General features: G+C 39.0%; 1 protein-coding gene across 19 annotated transcripts in view; it reads right to left on the bottom strand.

Moving 5' to 3' along the window:
* The window catches only part of CPEB3 (cytoplasmic polyadenylation element binding protein 3), a 256,089-nt gene that overhangs the window by 51,429 nt on the left and 186,048 nt on the right, over positions 1 to 18,612 (bottom strand). The gene's annotated exons all lie outside the window — the stretch shown is intronic.

The raw sequence follows: 18,612 nt of genomic DNA, 5'->3' as shown, positions 1-18,612 counted from the left end.
TTTCTTTTGGTCTGATTCCTTTCTTTGCTTTCTTCTCCTAAGGCCCCAGAAACTACACATTGCTTTTTTTTTTTTTTTTTTGGTGAGGCAATTGGGGTTAAGTGACTTGCCCAGGGTCACACAGCTAGTAAGTGTTGTGTCTGAGGCCAGATTTGAACTCAGGTACTCCTGACTCCAGGGCCAGTGCTCTATCCACTTTGCCACCTACCTGCCCCTACAAATTGCTTATTGATGACAAATGGAGTCACGGTATCTGTTAATTATGTTCAGCTTTTTTTCTTTGTTAGGGCCAGGAGTGGGGTATATCAGGGAAAACTGATGTTAAAAGGAAAAGGTATTAATTTTTTTCCCCCAAGAAACTAAAAAGCTACCACTACCATTCATGGCTTCTTTTCCCTAATGATTCTTTTCCCTAAGTGGACATTCTCCAAGTAGAATAGGGCCATCCTGGGTTTGCCAAGGAGATAGGGAGCTCAGTGCTAAAGCAAAACTCTCCCATCTAGCCTTCCCTGAACTAAGTTTTTAGGTAGGCAAAGTGACCACAATCTGAGAAACCTGTTCTACAGGAATAAAAAGATATACCCACTGGGGAAAGCTTCTCATTGCTTGGCTCATTACCTTCCTTACCAATAGTGTATGTACATATTGATGCCAATCTACTAATACATAGATCCCTTTGCCATGAAGGACTAAGAATAAGTAGACCCTCAGATCTCAAACTTACATGAGAATGTTCTCAGATGGGAACAAGAATATGAAAAGGGCTTATATGTTGCTTCCCTTATTAAACATGCCCATTTTCCCCTTTGGGTACCATCTCCTTTGAAGTATAAGCCCTTCAAGAAGCAGGATGGAATTCTATAGGTCTCTGTTAACAATAGGGCTTCAAATTAATATGAAAATACCTACCTACGTAACCTATCCAAACCATCTATGCATTTAGATATGTGTGTGTACAGATACAGAGATAATATATAAATGTCATTAATTTAGATATGCTGGTCTAAACCAACTGAGGCCTGATTTGTAGGTTTTAAAAAATTAAATCTACTTTCAGGGTACATAAATTCATAGTCTGATGATGTAAGAATGATGAATAATTAACATATAAATTGCTTGCATGTTGACAGAGCTTCTAAAGAACTTGAAGATACTTATGAGTTATTTATTCCTTAATGTTTTCAACTAATCTCTGATTCTTCCATCCTGCAGACATTATTAATTTGGTCTATGAAGCCTTGTTAGTACTATTGCCTTACACTGCCTCATTTCCCTTTTATCTACCTTAGAGTAGAAATAAAGGTCTCTCCACAGTAGTTCCCTACTTTTGATCCATGGGCTTAAAAGAAGTAAGGAAACTGAATCATGTCTCACACATATGTATTACTATCCTTCCTCTCTCTCTCTCTCTCTCTCTCTCTCTCTCTCTCTCTCTCTCTCTCTCTCTCTCTCTCTCTCTCTCTATATATATATATATATATATATATATATAAGCTGTTGTGATTCATGAAATAGAAATTAATTTAAAAGAAATATTGAGACCAGCAGTGACTTCAGAAGATGGATGGTGAAGAATGCATCCTCCCTCTCAGAGATATAGCAGACAATAGGTATAGAAGAGGGAACACACAGTCAGACATAGCCAATGTGCCCATTTGTTATTGTACTTCCTTGTTCCATGGGAGAGTTACGTAGTGGAGGTGATCTTTGGAAAATGGTGATAACGTAAAAAAAGTTTATAGAACATTTATTTTAAAATACATTACTGAAGGGGACAGCTAGGTGGCACAATGAATAAAGCACTGGCCCTGGATTGAGGAGGCCCTGAGTTCAAATCTGGCCTCAGACACTTGATATTATTAGCTGTGTGACCCTGGGCAAGTCATTTAACCCTCATTCCCGCCCCCCCCCCAAACCAAACCAAAACAAAAAACATTACTGAACACTAGCCATTGGTGATCATATATTTTCCCAACACAAACTAACAATTTTGGCAAGATTGCTGTAATTTTGATGCTAAAGAGCAGTCCTTATAATCAAAAAGGCTGAGACCCAACACAGTAGGACAGTTTTATAAATAATCTCCTATTTATTTTCACTGATTCTAAGTGCCACCACTCAACTGCATCATGTCCCTCCCACCTCATCCTCTTTCAATTACATTTGAACATTTTACAAAAGGTGATCCTTCTGTGTTCACATTCTGAACCTTTCCCCTGAAATTTATTTCCTCCTTGTCCCACACCAATTAGCTCTGAGCCTCTCTCATCAATTTAACTGTCCCTGAGATGCTAGCTTCTTCACAAAATCTTCCATGGCTAAGAGAAATTATTATTTTCCCTAATAATCTACCTTCCAGAACTCTCCTTTCTTTGAATCAATATATACTACCATTCCCCTGGTTTTTTTTACCCTTATTGAAAAATAAGCTCATTCATTTATATGCATTTCTTGACTATTCATTAAATGGACTATATGTTCTCAGAATATGTAACACTGAACTACCTGAGACTAAGCAGAATATACTTGTTTAAATCATTTTTTTTACACTTCCTGCCAAGACTCTAGGGGTTTCCTAAGAACCTCAAGTTTTTTACATTTACCTAAGTGCTTCTGATTCCTTAAGGATACATCATAAAAACACACACAGACACATGCACAACACCCCAAAAGAGTTCTGGACAAGCATTTCTGTCTGCCTGGCCAAGACATCCATGTATAAGACTGAAAGGATAATCCTGTTGATGGTGGGTTCCCCCAGAGTGGGGCCTTGGGAACAGGCTCTGAGTAAGCTCAAATCAGGCTAATTCTAATTCTGAGGGTGGTATAGCTCTTGTAGACTGAAGAAGAGCTGCCATCATTACATCAGCATCGCAAAGTAATAGAAAGAACCAATCTCTGGAGTCAGAAGACCTGAGACAAAGTTCCAAAGATTCATATGTGATCATGATCAAATCATCTTACCAGCCTGAGCTTTAGTCTTCCCCATCTTATGGGGATAGTGATACTTGTGCCATGTAATTTTCACTGAGTTTTTGTTTTTGTTTTTTGTGGGGCAATGAAGGTTAAGTGACTTGTCCAGGGTCACACAGCTAGTAAATGTCAAGTGTCTGAGGCCGGATTTGAACTCAGGTACTCCTGAATCCAGGGGCGGTACTGTATTCACTGTGTCACCTAGCTGCCCCTACTGAGTTTGTTTTGAGGACAATGCATGTAAAATGCAAAAAGCCAGGGGATCCCCAAAGCCTTAGTGCTGTTTTACACTATAAAATCTTTTCTTGTGCTTCCTGGGGGGAAACCCTCACTTAGTCATTCATATCTTAACTTTCAAAGCCATTTCTTGAGCCATTTAAGCTATCTAAGCTCAAAATTGCACCAAGGCTTCTAGGACATTATAAATGTTCATGGTGCTGAGACTATATAGGTATTTTCAGTGGCTTCACAAGCCAGGGAGCTTTGGCCACAGAGCGAGGGTTGAAACCTGACTCACCACCTTATGTGCATTTTGGATGGGAGGAAAGGAGGGTAAAAGAATGAGTGGAACTGGAACCATGTAAAGCCATCACTACTACTGAAAAAAGAACTCAGACACTTATGAAATGTTTGACCCTGGGGGATTCATATGTCTCTTGGGCCTTCTGCCTCTTCATCTGTAAAATGAAGTTAAGAATCATTATTCTACTGACCCCATCAGGTTGTTAAGATGAAAACTCTGTAAATCTTATGGTGTTATATCCACGTGAGCAATTATTATTATAAGTCACTTCATCAACAGTTCGACAGTGATACAGACAAGGAAGAGTTGCCCGTGAAAGTTAAATATTTAAGATTCATCACTTGAGAGGGGTTTTTTATCCTCTCCATGCCACCTCCTATTTGACAGTGAGCCACATAGCCCTTCTGGGTTATTAATAATGGGAAAAGCCATGAAAGTAACATGAAATGGAATTGAGTTGAGTAAGGTTAACGAAAAATGACCATCTGCTTTTGCAAGTACAAGCCAAATTGGAAATTCCTTGAGATAAACTGGATCCCAATGGATGGGGAAGGTCAGCCAGGAAGTATTCATTACTTGCATGCTATATATAAAGGCACCGAGAGCTGCAGGGCAACACAGGCCATGGTCTCTGCTCTCAAGCAGATACAATCCTGTGTCCTAGAAAAATAGCAATGAAGGGTACAGATGTCAAACATCAGAGGAGCACAGCCAAAGGAGAAATCAACAATGCAAGAGCCTTGAGCTGGATCTAAGATGGAGAAATTTAAAAACTAAATGTCAAGTCTTACATTTGGGTAAAAAAAAAAATCAGCTTCACAATTAGAGGCTGAGGGAAGGCATGGTTAGAAAGCAGCTTGTCTGAGAAGGATCTCAAGGTTTGAAATCTTGAAAGCCCAATATCAGACACAAGTACAAATGTGACTGCCAAAAAAAGCCTAAGGTGATCTTGGGCTCCCCAAAAGAGGTATTGTTTTTAGAAATAAGAAGATGACAGGGGTAGTATCACATTCAGTTCTTGGAAGTTCACTTTTGAAGAGACACTGATTAGCTGGGGGGCGGGGAGGCACCCAGAAGAAGACAAAGGCCTTGAGACCATACGTATATAAAGATAATGAAAGAAACTGGAGCTGTTTACTTTGGAGGAGAGAAGTCTTAGAGTGATATGATAGGTATCTTTGTGAAGGGTTGTCAACAGAAAGAGGAATTAAACGCAGTCTCTTTGGCCCCAAAGGGTCAAGGGCTGCTGAGGTTCCTGCCCAACTCAAAAATTCTGTGATTAAAATAAGCTTGACTTTAAAAAAAATTGAAATTAAAAAAAAAAGAAATTTTTTAATAAGCTTGACTTTTAATGAAGGTCACGTTATGCCGATGCATATGATAGAGAAGAACCTGAAACCTGGTGTAGAAAAGGTTTCTTATCAGGATATGAAGCAATGAGAAAATTTTGATTATGTCTGGAGAGAAGATCCTGGAAACTGGTATAGAGTGGTGGCTGCATTTTGCCCTGCCTGTTCTGGATAGCACACTGCCTCAGTTCTATGCCAGTGTCATGAGCATCAATCACTTAAGGTGCTTCCCTAAGCAGAGGCAGCAAATCAAAGACTAGCCACTCCCCGGGTCTCAGCCAATGGAACAAGAGGGAGCCAGTCAACATGGAGGAAAGCATGGGTGGTAGCACCACTATCAGGGATAGTAAATAGACACATAGGTCTAGATAAAAGGGAAGATTGGGCAGGAGCTGGGAAACTGAGGCTCAGGCTAAGTAAGTCAGAGATTTAAAACTGTTCCCAGAATTCTAGGTTAGGTAAGTCAAGGGTTCAAAATGAGTAAAAAGGTGTGTGTGTATGTGTATACACACACACACATATACACATATATATGAATATACATACACACATGTATACACAGGTGCGTGTATATGCATATATGTGTATAAATATATTAAAAATATAAAAATCTTTGGTTACAAAGCAGGAAAGAATAACCCTCAGTTACCTGGCACCCTTTCTTGCAAATAGCATCAAACCACCAAACCTTGGGGAAGCTATTAAAAATTCAGTATGGCTAATTCATGTGGGAATAATAATTCCCTTCTCAAAGAGAATATTAAAAACATCTTTGTTGTAAAATGCAAATATCACAAGAGAGTAGGCCTCATCAAGGTCTCAGCTGGGCTTCTGTGAACCTGTGGCTTTATAAAGTTATGGAAAGAGAAGGGATCTTTTACAAAGGTCATGCATTGGTGGAAAGCAGCATCTTATAGCATCCAGCTCTGGTTATGTTTCTCAGAGATTGATGACAAACCACTGTATGGAAAAAAAAAGTCTCATTGAGTTTTATATGTGGCTCCTGATCCCCACTGTGTATGGATCCTCACCCTGGTAACTCAGTCATTCTTGCATAAGTATTCCTCTCTTATCTCTGCCCATTTCCACCTCTGACCTGGAATCACAAGTCAGCTCTGAGCTAATCTCAGACCAAGAGAAGGTAAGGCGGAAAGGAATCTGGGCCCATGTTCCAGAATCTGGGCAGTTGTTATTGCTGTGTTACGTGGATCTATACATAGAGAGAGAGTCATAACCCTCCTGGAGGAGAAAGAAATAAACTCAGAAATGTTCTATTGTTATTGAATGAAAAAGGTTAGGAGACATGCCAGATCTCACATAGTATTATAAAGCAGTAATCATCAAAACTATCTGGTGGGGGCAGCTAGGTGGCGCAGTGGATAGAGCATAGGCCCTGGAGTCAGGAGTACCTGAGTTCAAATTTGGCCTCAGACACTTAACACTTACTAGCTGTGTGACCCTGGGCAAGTCACTTAACCCTAATTGCCTCACTAAAAAAAAAAAAAAAAAAAAAACCAAGAAACAAACCACTATCTGGTGCTGGCTAAGAAAAAGAATGGTGGATCAGTGGGATAGTTAGACACATGATATATAGTAGTAAATGACCACAGAAATCTACAGTTTGATAAAGCTAAAGAGCCAAGTTTTTGGGACAAGAATTCACATTTACAAAAAACTGCTGGGAAAACTGGAAAAAACACAGTTTGGCAGAAATTAGGTATAGACCAACATCTCATATCATATACCAAGACAAGGTCAAAATGGGCACATGATTTAGACATAAAGGATGATACCATGGGCAAATTAGGAGAGCATGGAATAGTTTGCCTGTCAGATTTATGGTTGAGGGAAGAATTTATGACTAAACAAGAGATAGAGAACATTATGAGATGTAACATGGATGATTTTATTATATTAAATTAAAAAGCTTTTGCACAAACAAAACCAATGGGGCCAAGATTAGAAAGAAAGCAGAAAGCTGGGAAATAATTTCTGACAAGAAATATCTCTGACAAAAGGTTCTTTCTCATATATATAGAAAACTGAGTCAAATTTCAAAGATTATGAGTCATTCCCCAATTGATAAATGGTCAAAGGATATGAACAGGTAATTTTCAGATGAAGAAATTAAAGCTATCTATTGTCATATGAAAAAATGCTCTAAAACACTATTGATTAAGAAATGAATATTAAAATAATTGTGGTACTACCTCATATCTATCAGATTGGCTAATATGACAGAAAAGGAAAAGGATAAATGTTGGAGGAGATGTAGGAAAACTGGGACACTAACATACTACTGGTAGAGTTGCGAACTGGTCTAACCATTCTAGAGAACAATTTGGAACTATGCCCAAAGGGCTATAAAATTGTGCATACTTTTTGACCCAGCAATACCACCACAGGATGTGTATCACAAAGAGATTTTTTTTAAAGGGGGGAGGGGGAAGAGGAGGCAGCTAGGTGGCACAGCAGATAAAGCACCGGCCCTGGATTCAGGAGGACTTGAGTTCAAATCTGCCCTCAGATATTTGACAGTGACCCTGACCAAGTCACTTATCCCTCACTGCCCCACAAAAAGGGGGGGGGCTATTTGAACAAAAAAAAATTTCTAGCAGCTTTTTTTGTGGTGTCAAAGAATTGGAAATTGAGGGGACAGTTGGGGAATGGCTGAGCAAATTGTGGTATAGGATATTAACGAAATACTATTGTGCTATAAGAAATGATGAGCAAGATAATTTCAGAAAAACCTACAAAGACTTACATGAACTGAGGCAGAGTGAAGTGAGAAGAACCAGGAGAACATTGTACACAGTAATAGCAATATTGTACAATTATCAACTGTGAATGACTTAGCTAGTCTCAGTAATACAATGATCCAAGACAATTCTAAAGGACTCATGATGAAAAATACTACCTACTTGCAGAGAAAGAACTAATGGAATTTGAATGCAGATTAAAACATTATTTTTTACTTTATTTTTTTCATGGTTTTTTTTTTGGGGGGGTCTGTGTTTTCTTTCACAACATGACTAATACAGAAATGTTTTGTATGACTGTACATGTATAAGTGATATCAAAATACTGATCCTGTCAGATCTGGGGGAAAGATAGCAGGAAAGGAGAGAATTTGGAACTCAAAATTTTCCAAAAAAAAAAAAAAGTTAAAATTGTTTACACATGCAATTGGGATAAAAAATTTTAAAAAGGTTTGGAGATACCCATAAACACAGTAAATACCATTGGTGAAAATACTCTTTCAGAGAAGGTTCTTTTTTGTTAAAGTATTTCCATGTCCCAGAGGATGCCCTACAGGCTTTTCTGAGTTAGTTAGGTTGAGAGTCTAAGCATTCAATAATCCTTTGTCAAAATGTTTTCTGTGGTCCCTAGCCATATAAGTCACATGCTGCGATGACTCTATGCCATCTGAACTGCAAACAGAGAAAGCACAGCCTAATACTTCCCTGTATTTTTTGTTCAATGAGTTCAACTCCCCTTCCTGTTCCCCACCAGCAAAGTCCTGAAGCTTCTAAAGCAGTTACCAACATACACCAAAAGCCCCAGGAATTACAAGGAAGAGGCAAAAAATACAGGTGATATCATGTACATTAGAGATCAAATATATAGTCCTATGGGTTTCTTACAAAGCCCTATAAAAATGTTGTGCTTATCAGCCAGCCAGCGTGACATAAGGAAAACTCAGCATTTTTCATTTGCTGAATCATTCTCCACGCCACCTCTCAAAGGGAAAAAAACAACAAAAAACCCCAGGAAGATGAAGCTTTAGTTCTTCACCTTCAGGTTGTAGCACTAGGCATGTTGATTATTAGTGATGGATAAATAAAACTAAATTCCATTATTAAATTAAATGATGAAAATGCTTCCTCCTTATACAATTTCTTCCCTATATTATTCTTTATTCTGGTCACATAACCAGAGCAAAAAGGAGTACTGAAGAGGTGTTGTGGTAATATATTTGAAGGAGGAACAAGGAAGTGGGAGTAGAGAAGTGGGTCAAGGGGAAAAAAAAGCCACTGAAATGAGGGGACAAGGAAATAGGCATTGACAAGATGCTATCACTATGTACTGGTAAAGCAGGTCCCATGACTTGACAGTGACAACATTCTTTGTGAGCCACTCATTGCTCTTTTCTTTTTTTTCTTTTTCTTTTTTTTGTGAGGCAATTGGGGTTAAGTGACTTGTCCAGGGTCACACAGCTAGTAAGTGTGTCTGAGGCCAGATTTGAACTCAGGTCCTCTTGAATCCTGGGCCAGTGCCCTATCCACTACACCACCTAGCTGCCCCTCATTGCTCTTTTCACAGTCATTAATTATACATAAACATAATAGAGGAAAAAATGGGGGAAATTAATAGAAAAAACACCAATTATCACATTTTGCATAATTTAAACTTTGAATAATGTGAATTCAAAATATGCAACCAGTTCAGAGGATTTGTAATTTGCATTCCTTGTGACCTAGCTGTAGTTCAGGCAAGTAGTGATGGGGGCCTGAATTAATATGGGGGCCTTTGTAGTAAAGAGTAGACAGACATGGGAGATGTTGATGCCATTCTACCTCCACCTTGACAATTGATTATATATTTGGGGAGGGGGTAAGGTAGAGTCAAGAATTGAAGATGACTGATTCTAAACCTGGATGAATGGAAGGTTGGCGATGCCTTCAACAGAAACAGGGAAACTAGGAAGAGGGGCTGGAGTTGAGAAAACAACTTATACAAATGGCATGGGTTCTGTTGGTAGAAATTCAGTATGATTACAATAAAAGTCTTTATTCTTAATAGGTTCCATTTTCCACTTAGTATTCAGGAAGGTGAAAACACTGAAACTCTTCAATAAAGAAGACAACTTTGGTGTCAAGTTTTAGGGTAAGAAATTGGAAGGTGTTTCCAAGAGATCAAATCTTGAAGACTGATGAAAAGTTGTTCCTAAAATATTGTCATGTTCCATATCATGGGATCATTTATCATAGCATCATAGATTCTGAACTGGAAAGAAACAATTAGTTAATCCACACCCTTCCCTGTCTCCCATTTTACAGATAGGAAATTGAAGACCAGAGAAGTTAAGTGATTTGCCCAAGGTCAAACAGACCAAGTGGCAGAGTCAAGATTTGAACCCAGACCCCTTGACTCCTAATACATTCCCTTTCCACTGGAATATTCTGTGCCTCTTGCTACCACACTAAATAATCTTTTTCCCCCCACAATAAATAATCTTAAATCGGGTTCTACCACTCATTATTACTTTGGGAGCTCAGCACGGTTGCATTGAGGAGGAGGAAAAGCAGAGTTATCATTTCCTCAGTGTGGGGAACTCTTAGCACAGAAAGTCCTTCCACTAATGGAGATCATAGTTAATTTGTCTTGGAAAGATGCCTAGGGCACTAAATAGATTACAGTGTTTGCCCATTGTCATTCAGTTTAGCAATCATTATGATGGCGGGTTCCTTATATATTTTTATATCTATATTAAAAACAATCTTCGCGTACAAAATTCTTTTGTTCCCTCCCACCCCCAATAATAATAATATTCATGCACAGCCTACCAACAATTCTAGAGGATGCTTTTCTGTTCTGTATATCATATTTTGAGGAGGACATGAACAAGATGGAGAATATCCCAAGAATACAAGATAAACTCACAGATTTAGAGCTGAATCAGACCAGATAGACCATCTCATTCAATACCCTTATTTTACAAATGAACAGTGTGAGGAAATGGAAATTCTAATTGATTTCTGTGTGTAGTCTATACCTCTTCTAATTCATTCTTCATCCCTATGGTCTAGGCAATCATCCTAATGCACCATCCCTGTGAGGAAATAGGTAATGGTCTCCTCTCCATAAGGATATAACAGTCACCATTTAAATTACACTCCTCAGGACCTGTTTGAGGAAAAAGGTCTCCTCCCCCACCCCCAACAAAAATCACATGATTCAGGGAAATCCTGGGCTGGTCGCAATCAGGTCTGCTCCTGAGCTGTGTCCATATAAGGGAGGAATGGAAGAATTGTCCCCTCCATTGGCTAAGAAATACTGTTCAGATTAGCTAGTTTGGGGTGTGCCCTTGAGTAATCAAAATAATGGTGAAAAAGGGGAGGGGCCATTTTGGTTAGAGATGAGAGGAGATAAAAACCGGCCTGTGAACCTCCATTTTTGGTCACCCACCAGCTGGACAGAGGTGGCCCATTCTCATGAGAATGGTAATAAATGAGCCTTTGACACATCACCAACGCTGACTTCCAGAAGTTATTGGAGTGATATTTCTCACAAACGGCCTAACTTAACTAACTTTCCCAAGGTTCCACACAGAAAGAAGGGCATGCAGGACTTGAAGCCAAGCCCTCTGCTGCCAAATCCAGTGCTCCTTCCACTGTACCAAGTTGTGACCAGGATAGTGAAGAGCCTCCAGGATCATGACATAGAAGAAATGATGCAAGTGGTGACATGTAGCCTAGAAAAAAGAAAAGGGGGAGAAGAATAGAAGATGGGGAGCACTATCACCTGGAAAACAAGTGGAAAGAATAATGGGTGCCGATTGCAAAGGGGCTGACTTTGGTTTGACAGAAAGGAAAACTTCTTTAACTATTAGTAGTATGCACAAGCAGAATAGGCTGCCTATGAAGACTCGATAAGAATCCAAAGGAGATGTTGGGAGTGACCTGAGAAGCAAACCAGGTAAGTCCTGTCAGGAGGCTAGACAGAGAAGATTTTTAGAATAAAGTGCTTGTATCTAAAATACTTAAGAAATTCAGAAGGATCAGGATGGTGTATATACTTCAGGTTTATAATTTAAACTTTATATACCCATGCCATTTGTATAAGTTGTTTTCTCAACTCCAGCCCCTCTTCCTAGTTTCCCTGTTTCTGTTGAAGGCATTGCCAACCTTCCATTCATCCAGGTTTAGAATTGCAGTCATCTTCAATTCTTGACTCTACCTTACCCCCTCCCCAAATATATAATCAATTGTCAAGGTGGAGGTAGAATGGCATCAACATCTCCCATGTCTGTCTACTCTTTACTACAAAGGCCCCCATCACTAGTTGCCTGAACTACAGCTAGGTCACAACGAATGCAAATCGTAAATCCTCTGAACTGGTTGCATATTTTGAATTCACATTATTCAAAGTTTAAATTATGGGTTCAAATCTTGACTCTGCCACTTGGTCCCACTTCATTAGTGGTTCTTAAAGAAAAGACTAAAACATAATTTTACCATAACATTACTAGCACACTAACCAAACTCCACCACGAAGTGGCAAAAATCATTGTTTAAAAACAGACAACCAAGGGGCAGCTAGGTGGCACAGTGGATAGAGCACGGGCCCTGGAGTCAGGAGTACCTGTGTTCAAATCCGGCCTCAGAACATTGACACTTACTAGCTGTGTGACCCTGGGCAAGTCACTTAACCCCAATTGCCTCACCAACAAAAAAACAGACAACCAAAACACAAATGACTCCAAAGGCCAGTTACAGTTGTGTTTTTGATCTATGTTTGTGTTTCTTGATCTATGCCAAGATACTACTTAGAAATAAATCTTAGTTAAGGTAAAATTTTAAAATATGCAATTTAATATTAATGACATGAGAATAGTGACTAAAACAGAATGTTAGGTTTGGGAGGGAACAAAAGAGTCATCTAGTCCACAATAAATAAATAAAAACACCTTGTGGTAAGATACTGTTAACTTGTATTTCCTAAGTTCCTATTTGAGTTTTACTTATCTAGTCCAACTTGACAAAGACATTCCCCACTACAACAGATAACAAGTGATCATTCAGCTTTTATATGAAGATCTCCAATGAAGGGAAACTTATCAAACATTAAGGCACCACCTTCCTCTTACGGATACCTCTAATTGTTAGGAATTAAGCCTAATTTTTCCTTTTCACAAGCTTTCACCCATTACTTCTAATTCTGCCCTCTGGGGCTAAGCAGCAATAAATCTAATCCCTCTTTGATTTGACAGACCCCTCAAAGATTTGGGTTTTGTCATATATTCAAATACTGAAAGCTATCTGGCTGATCTACATCACATTCACAGATAAAACTCTGAGAAAAGAATGGAATGTTCAGAAATTAATTATACATGGTTCTTTCATGGAAAAAATTGTTATACTCCATGTTGTCTAGTACACTTGTCAATTACATGTCATACATGTGAGGAGAGTATGGTGGCATTTTGCAATTAATATATATATATATTATATATATATATATTTTTTTTTTTAAAAGAATTTAGAGTTGGGAATGACCTTAAAAATCATCTAGTTGGAACCTTCATTTTACAGATGAGGAAACTGAGGCCCACAGAGGTAGGCTGAATTGCTTAAGGTCACACAAGTGGTAGGTAGTAGAACTGGGATTCAAACACAACTCTTCTGAGACCAAACCCAGTGTTCTTTCCACAATACCATACTCTTTGTGCGAGAAACAGGTTTATTCAAATATGAAAATCATTGTTCTTCCCCAATTCATAAGTGAAGTAAGACGACTCAGTTCCTCTGTTCTATGGCTCATACAGCTAATGGGGAGTCTTTCTCCCATAAATTAGATTGAGTCTGGGGCTAATGTTCCAATGTAGGGGATTGATCCTGGGTTCCTCATTGTAGTGCTATTTCCACATTTGCTCCCCTCTGAAATGTTCCTGGCTGATTTCCTAAATTAATCTACCTTTTAAAACTTGCATTACTTCCCCTTCAGAGGCATTTTTCATTCCAAAATTGGAATTTGTTCCTCTCTGAGGTCAAAGAACAATGGGATCACAAATAGAAGCCAAGAGAAGCTTTCCCAGGATCAGATATAAAAGGGACTTCAGGATAACTTTAGGATGGCTTAATCTTTTATGCAAATTGATCTTATTGTGATCTCTTTGCTCTGGATGTTCCTTCCAGTGATGCAACTTATCCTTTCCTGCCTATTCTGATGAAATTCTTCTCCATGTCTTCACCTCTAAGTTCACCAGAAAGGATCATGTCCTCCCAACTGTTAAAAAGAATGTTTGGGAGGTTCTGAAATCCAAATATTAAATTTAACCTATCACTATTATACATGACAGTATTTTATTATTTTGAGAAAATAATTAAAGTTTAGATTTAGTCCTAGGAGATAGTGGTAAAGTCATTATAAGGAGAAATAGTATGGCGGTTACATGAACAAAGCCAATCAAATTTTTGGACAGGTACATGATGGGAAGAAAACAATGTTGTTACTGCCTGCAAACTTCCCATTTATAGGCTTTAAATTTTTTTTTTAAAGCTTTCTAAGATATAGAAGAAAATAAAGGTTTTGATGATAAACAATTGGGCTCTGGATTCATTCTTGAAGCTTAACCAATTTTGTTACTAGAAATTTCTTTCAATAGACTTTCATTTCTGTTCTAGTTAACTTACCTAAACCTATTATAATAACTAATGACAATGGTCAAAAAATATTCAAATTTGTAAGGACTTATTCCCAACTACCACAGAACTAATAAAGTGGCTAAATGTTATTTGACCTGTTTCTGAGTGAAGTTTAACTGGCAGCAGAATATGCTCCTACAAAAATAAGGGATAAGACCTTCCGATGGTCAACTCCATCCATCTCTGCAATTCCACAGAACCTGTCCCCATTTTATCAATCTTAACAAAAAACCTGAAGTATATACACCATCCTGATCCTTCTGAATTTCTTAAGTATTTTAGACACAAGCACTGTATTCTTAAAAATCTTCTGTCTAGCCTCCTGACAGGACTTACCTGGTTTGCTTCTCATGTCACTCCCAACATCTCCTTTGGATTCTTATTGAGTCCAACTTCTGGCTAGGGAGTGAGTGCCTTAGGGTTCTCCCTCTGGTTTCATACTTTCTCAAAGCACAAACCTTGAACAAAACGTTCTATTCACAGGACTTAAACTGCCATTTTGTATGCTTCCTTTTGGTAAATATTTAAACAAAACACTGTGTGCTGACAGAGATGCAAAGATAAAATATAGACAGATAGACAGACGGAGAGATAGAGAGATGGTTCCTGTCCTTGGCCAGCTTATAATCTAGTAGGAGATATTAGATATGCACACCATAACTAATACAAGGCAAGAATATAATGACTAGATATGAACAAAAGGACATTGAAGTACAGAAAAAGGAGAGAGCAATTTTGAGCCAGGAGATGATGTTCAAGGAAGGGTTTGTTTTGTTTTGGTTTTTTTGGCAGGGCAATGAGGGTTAAGTGACTTGCCCAGGGTCACACAGCTAGTAAGTGTTAAGTGTCTGAGGCCGTTTTTGAACTCAGGCACTCCTGAATCCAGGGCCGGTGCTCTATCCACTGCACCACCTAGCTGCCCCAAAGCATGTATCTTATAAGGCCGTTCAAATGCAATGCACTCTCTGAAATTCCCAGTGAATGTGGCAAAGCCAGGGATGTTCATCTTCCATCAATGATATGCCTGTACTCTGCATTTTTATCCAAGTGGGTCAAAGCCATTTTATTATCTCAAACAAAAAATCTTAAGAGTACTTTCTGACTCAGTATTTTTCTGAATATAACCTATTTAATCTTGCTGGCAAATTCAGCTTCCCCAATTCCCCTGCTGCTTCCTCCTTCACCTTTTCCTCTCTTTTTTGCTTCTTTCTCTATTTTTCTCCCCAGCTCTCATTGCAGCACAAAGGTGATCCTGGAATCCTGAGGTATAGTACACATACTCCTAGACCAAAGTAGAAGCAAGGCTTTGAGGATGGCCTAACCCAATTTGGAGAAGATCATCACCAGAAGGTTGACCAAGAACCAGATAATGAAAATTTGAGGCAACAGCAACTCACAAAGACCATCTTAATAAGACATGGAGGCATGGTGTGATTCACACCAAAGGAAGAAATGAGCCACCTGCATGAGCCATGTATCAGCTGAAGAATTAAAGTAGTGTGACTGGTCACTTGTATTACTACCTAATTTCTTTTCCTCTGCTAGACACGGTCACCTTCCCATTCTTCTAAATGCTGCTTCCCAGGGTTATTCTCTTCATGACTATGTTCTTTTCAGTAGATATCCTATTATGACCAAGATACTCAACCCCTACTTTTAAAGCCATTAATCATACCACCCAAGCTTGAAGCAAGAGCAGATTAGATGACCGCTTAGGTTTCTCTCAATTCCAACTTTAGAATCCTCGATCAGTTTGCTTGCCTGATCACTGTAGCTTGATTGGCTTCTTCAATACCTTAGGGACAAAAATATGCCTGCTACTCTGCCTTCTCCAAGATTTTACCTAATTAATAAAACACTTTCCTTGGCCCAGCTTGGCAAGTTCATAAAGCCTTCCCTGATAAAGCAGAGAAAAGGGACTAGGGGGAAGTATTCCCAGGGTCTCTTGTACTCTGGATACGCTAACACACATCTAGCTTTTTTGCTATTCCCCCGCCCTGCCCCAGTTAGTCTCTCAGATTATACACAGAAGCACAGAACATTAGAGTTGGAAGGGATTTCAGAGATAATCGACTCTACCCCTCATTTGACAGATGAAGAAAGTGACACTATGGCAAAATGCCCGAGTCTCCAAATCCATTCTTCTTTCCACCTCACACTGCTGGTTGTCAATGTCTAAGTAGAGAGACCGAGTCTCTTTCTACTGCTCTTTCTGGCAACAAACAATGCCCGGTGGCCAGAGGTAATTAATAAGCAATTAGCTGGATGGGAAATTTTGCTCTGTGAAGCAAAAGGATCTCTGTTACAACACATTTTCTGTAGTTTTATGGGCAACACCTTTCAGAAGCAAAGCTACAGTCAAATGGAATATTTTAAGGATGTGTGGACAGGTGGTTTCACCACCAGTGAGTGAAGATTTGCCAAACATTCAGGGCACATGTGGCTAGTGAACTGGCGCCATCATCTTCCATGGAGAAGATGCAAATTCAACATAAGCTACTTGCGTCTTGCAAGTAGTTAAGAAAAGCAGAGATTAAAATCATTCTGCTTCACAATTTGACTTGATTAGTTTACATAATCTCATGAGGGAAAAAGCCTTGGAATTATTGCTTAAAACATCTGATTTCTACTCGAGCTATTCTGGAAAAGAAAAAAATATAACAAATCACTCTGAAAGCTGAACTTCCTTCAGATATTCTTAAAGCCAGATTTAAAGAATGGTTTTAAGGAAACAGTAAAGTCAATGTTCCCATGTCTTCTGTATAACAAAACTGATTTATCTGGTGATCCTCCTTTTCTCCTCTTTCATCTTGGGTGGTTTATTAGAAAGAACACTAGCTTGGGGACCATGACTCAGGGACACATAAAATACTGTGTGCTTTTGCAGCCTGGCCTGTTACTTCATCCTTACTACTAAGAGACTGGACTCTGAATTAGGACTCACATTGATATTACGGTTTATGGTTTACAAATCCCCTTCCTTACAACAAGCCTGACGGGTAAACCAGACCTTTGATTTATTTAGTGGAGGGAACTCCTAAAGAGAAACTTCCCCCATGAATACAGACCTACACCTACTCTCCAACTTAGGCTTGGAGAGCTGCCTGAGGCACTGAAATTAAAAGCTTTGCCCAGTGTGGGTCACACAGTCATTAAATGTCCAAAGACAGGATTCATTTAGTTTACATCACTGTTTTACAGATAAGAAAATTGAAGCATAGAGAGTATAAGCCATCTGCCCAAAGTTACTCAGATATAATAAGGGTCTTGGAATGTGGGCTTGGTTCCCATGCCTCCAAATGTAGTGTTCTTTCCACAATAGCTCAGATGCCTCTGGGGGTGGGGTCTAAGGTGTGTTCCAGCTCTAACATTTTATAATTCTATGTATAATTGAGTTTTGGGGAGACAAACCAGATCTTATTATCTCAAGGAACTTAGGGTGAGGAAATCCTTTTTTTTTTAACCAAAGAAGATCTGTAACTATCCCAAATTTTATATAATCAAGGACACCTGTATGTGTGTGTCTGGGGCGGGGGCAGGGGGGGGGGGGGGGAGAGGGAGGGAATGTAATCTCTTCTTCCTGACTAAGGTTGGTTCTCCCTCCAGCACACCTTTCAGCCTCTCCTACATTGCTATGTAGTTGGTTAATTCAATTTACTTAAGAACACAGTGTTAATGTGGTATGAGTCTGATGTTAGATTTCTTCTCCGTGGCCACAGACTGCATTGGTGTTATAAACATCTGCATTGTCATGCCCTTGTGATTTAGCATAATTAAATCTGAATGCACAAGGGGAGCTTGGGTAGCTGGGTCAGAGTATATGCATTAACTGTTATTAGAAAAACTAAAAGGCACATGCTCTACATATGGTCCAAAGTGTTATTACATATGAAGGACATTATCAGCATTGTCATTATTTTGTTTATTAATTGACCTCCCCCCCAATACCTTGTTTGTAATCTGAATTTACTTCTAAGTGTAAATTTTGTTTCCCCTGATAAAACAGAAGCTCCTTGGAAGCAGAAACTAGTTTATTACTTGTCTTCATATTCTCAGCACTTAGCACAGTGTCAGGCCGGTAAAACGTTTGTTAATTGACTGCCAGTTTCCATTTCTGATAAACAATGAAGGAAGAGGGTTAGGGAACTAATAGATTATGGACACAAGAAGACTCAGGGATGGATAGGGGAGACAAAATGATCCTCCCACCCCAAGTAAAGAAACTGAGGCTCAAAAGTTCCATTTGACATCTAATGAAGCCAGAGAACTGAGAATCAAAGACAGAGAGCTGGAAGGGCCTTATAAGTCATCTGGTCCAGCCTCCAAATTTTACAGTTAA

The sequence above is a fragment of the Dromiciops gliroides genome, chromosome 2, assembly GCF_019393635.1.
Source record: "Dromiciops gliroides isolate mDroGli1 chromosome 2, mDroGli1.pri, whole genome shotgun sequence".
Taxonomy (NCBI): domain Eukaryota; kingdom Metazoa; phylum Chordata; class Mammalia; order Microbiotheria; family Microbiotheriidae; genus Dromiciops; species Dromiciops gliroides.
Note: the sequence above shows the minus strand (reverse complement) of the source record. Positions and strands in the feature narration are given on the sequence as shown.